The 3572-nt window shown below is 42.2% G+C and overlaps 1 long non-coding RNA gene across 1 annotated transcript; it reads right to left on the minus strand.

The window, feature by feature from the left end:
- Positions 1-899: 899 nt before the first annotated feature.
- Positions 900-2044, minus strand: LOC134463423 (uncharacterized). The gene is made up of 3 exons (XR_010037755.1): positions 1804-2044; positions 1050-1146; positions 900-967 (listed from the first exon to the last, which is right to left on the minus strand). It is a non-coding gene; the product is annotated as an uncharacterized LOC134463423 (long non-coding RNA).
- Between the last annotated feature and the right edge of the window lie 1528 nt (positions 2045-3572).

Raw genomic sequence — 3572 nt, forward strand, 5'->3', positions numbered from 1 at the left:
AGAGAGAGACGTCTTCCAACAGGTGCCTGTAGGCTACCCCGCGACGCTCTTGATTACTGGTATACCCACAAGTATTTTTTCATAACGTGCAGTCCCGTTTTCCCCCCGAAGTCGTAAAATATCGACAGAGCTTTATGAGTGTCGTGGCCATGATTTTTTTTACACATTGGACGCACTGGCTTATAAGACACTCTGGCAGTTTTTGACAATATTTCATGATTACAATATGTAATTTGAATCATTGATTTCCCCAAATTGTATTTTAGTTTGACAATTTTATAGAGAAGTGTAGACAAGAGGAAATTAATGTAGTATTTTGGTTGACTAAAATTATTTTAGATTTCGGCGACTAAAATTGTATGAATTTTAGTCAGCTAAAACTAGACTAAGACAAAAATGATTTAGATGACCAAATTGTGACTAAAACTAAAATTGCATTTTCGTCAAGAGACTTAAACTAAATTAAAAATTCCTCTCAAAATTAGCACTGACCGACACGGATTTCAATCATACTTGCTCTGCCTGTTTAATGGCAAGGTAGCACCCCAGAACTGCATTTGTGCGAATCTGACACCAATATTAAGGGAGATACAGACTAGCGGGTTTGCATATGAGGGTAGGGTATAGTCTACATGTTTCTGACATTGGCTCAGCAACTCACCCTATTAGACCATCCTCCATTCCTGGTTCCATCCCCCTGGGTGCTCGGTGCTGGCTGTGTCAACGTGCATGGGTGGCTACCCAACACTGTTCAAAAACATGATGAGATTTAGATGAGATTTAATATCAGACAAAATATTTATTACATATCACTAAAAGCAAATACTGTGTCAAGCCCTACATAGCCTAAATAAACGAAACAGTGCCAGCATGCATACTTACACTGGGTCTGCGACAGAGGGCACTTCCAGGAGATCTGGTCAATACTGTGTCACTGGTGTCAACAGTGAGTGGGCTGAACGTTCATCTGTACAATGTAAACAAACATTTAATTATTTCCCATACACCTAAAACAATTACATGTGTATGACATTAGCTCACTAACTCACCCTATTGGGTCATCCTCCACTCCTGGGTCCATCCCCATGTGCCATGGGTGCCCGCTGCTGGCTGTGTCAACATGCATGGGTGGCTGGCTACCCAACACTGTTCAAAAACATGATGATTTAGATGAGATTAAATGTCACAAAAACAATGCCAGCATGTATACTTAGGCCTACACTGGGTCTGCATCAGCGGGCACTTCCACTTATCAAATAAATCTGTCATGAGCCAACAACTGAGAGAGGGAAAAGTCAAGTCACAATTTAGCTTTCATGACAGTAAATTACTACATGAGTGCAAATAAATACATCAGCAGGTTCACAACGCCATGAATTATTTCTGAGGTCAGTAGCCTACTGTAAGAAAGCTTGGGACAAATCATTCATGCAGTCATTTCAGAAGTCAGTAGGCTTAAGCTTACCTCATCTAAACATACAAAAAAACAACATGACTCACTACAAAGACCTCAGAAAAGAAACGAACATTTATGGTAGTCCAACACCGTTAGTAATGTGCCAATCTCTTTGCCTACATCTGCAAAGCTACTCAACGTGACAACGTGACACATCTGCAAAGCTACTCAGTTTGTTTACATCCGGCGTCCACCTCTCCCCAATGCAATGAATTAGCTATGCACGATGGGCATGAGATTGTGTATCTTGCAAGCGACAGGGATTCATCTTTCAAATAAGAAAGGACTATGCAGACAATTGCATGTCTGTTCAGTGAATATCAAAACATTTTAGCAGCCAAACTTACTTGGATGCAACAGCAGCAGCGGCAGCAGCAGGAGTAGGCAGTAGGCAGCAGCAGGCAGGCAGCTCATCGCATGCTCTTCTCGCATTCGCTCCAACTTCTCGTGTCAACTTTGATTAATACTTCCGACACTGTCAACATCCACATGCCAATACGTCCGCGAAAACACCTTGAAATGACGACTCTTCTCCGTTTAGACTTGTAATTGTCCTTCAGCAATATAAACCGTGAACACTGAACAAGACACTACGGCCCGATTCGAAACGGGGAAGGCAGCTGTCCTTCCAGTGAGCTAACTGGACATTGAGTCATGAAGTGTGGATCGAAACGAAAAATTGCTTTATTTCCTCTCTCGGCAGTTGACTGCATTTGTGGGCGTAACGAGGATATTTCAAGGATACATCAGATGCTGACTTCGCTTCCTTGGTACCCAACATGCTGTGCGCCACCTCCCTCTCAACCGGAAACCTGAAAAACAAACATGGCTACTACCCAAGCTACTACCTTATCATACTCTTTATTCTGACACTTATGTATGTAGATATTGAAAATCTAATGCATAAATCAACATTGTAGTATCTAAATATGCTGTCGCTAGATCTATTTATAGCCTATTTTACGATTCCGCCGTCTGACGATCATTCACCGTTCAAATAGCATGCGTAAGCTAAGCGCTAACGTGATGAACGTAACTCCCCCCATAGAATCGCAAGAATCGCCGTAACATCAAATGCGCAAGACGGCGTGTAGCAACCCAATGTAAGTAGGCTGCCGGATGTGAGTGCCCGGATATCCGCCCGAGTATTTACGTCTATTTTACCTCAGCTACTTGATTTCGGTCGTGTATTTACGACAGTTTAACCTCAGCTACTTGATTTCGGTCCGATTTGAGTCTGACTGAAGATGGAAGGGACACATGCCGTGCGTAAAGAGCCCACAGCACATCGCCGTTTCGGCGACACCAGAGAGTTCCTTGATCTCCCAATCAAAAGAATAGGCCCGGTGACCAATAACATCAAAATAATAATAAAAAAATAATAAAATGAAATTATAACTTAAAACCGAATTGATTTGGGTGTGAAAATTAAACTGTCTCCACCGGGCACCCAAAGGGAATCCATCAAAAGATAACGGCGTTACTTTCTCGTCGGCATTATTTTGTTTTCAGTTCTAGCTGCTCTGAAGCACGTGCGTGTCTAAGCAAATCATCCTGCCCATTCGCAATGTTAAATAAAAAGTTTTGCACAAGACTATATAGATGCACTGTCACAGACACTGGAATAGCCCGTTTCGGAAGGCATTAAAGTCACGAGTTTACCCAGTCTAATAGCTAGCACTCGGGAAGTTTCTGAGTTTTACTCCTTACATTAGTGAAATATAACATCAGGATATCCTACAAGTAAAAGAATATCTGGGCATAGCCTTCTCTCTGAGTTAGAAAACAGCAGCTATGCCGCATGTGTTATTATTTGGTGGTGCAAAAACAACACGCGAAACCATGCCGCATATTGTGCCATTATTATTGGTGATGCCGAAACAACAAAGCCAGCTAGATTGGTGACTAGAGCCTGCCTAGTACATTTAGACATAGCCTACTCATTTGATTGTGCATGCCATGTAGGCCTACATCTAAAAGTGTCAGTGCAGAATTAAACTGGGCGCTGAATATAAATACCGGTATTGGAGCCATTCTCGCTCCGTGTCTAGATACAGTCAGAGGCGCGCGCGCGCACGCTCTTATTTATGAAAATATCCTAAAACGGTCACAACAT

Source organism: Engraulis encrasicolus, chromosome 14 (genome assembly GCF_034702125.1).
Source record: "Engraulis encrasicolus isolate BLACKSEA-1 chromosome 14, IST_EnEncr_1.0, whole genome shotgun sequence".
Lineage (NCBI taxonomy): Eukaryota > Metazoa > Chordata > Actinopteri > Clupeiformes > Engraulidae > Engraulis > Engraulis encrasicolus.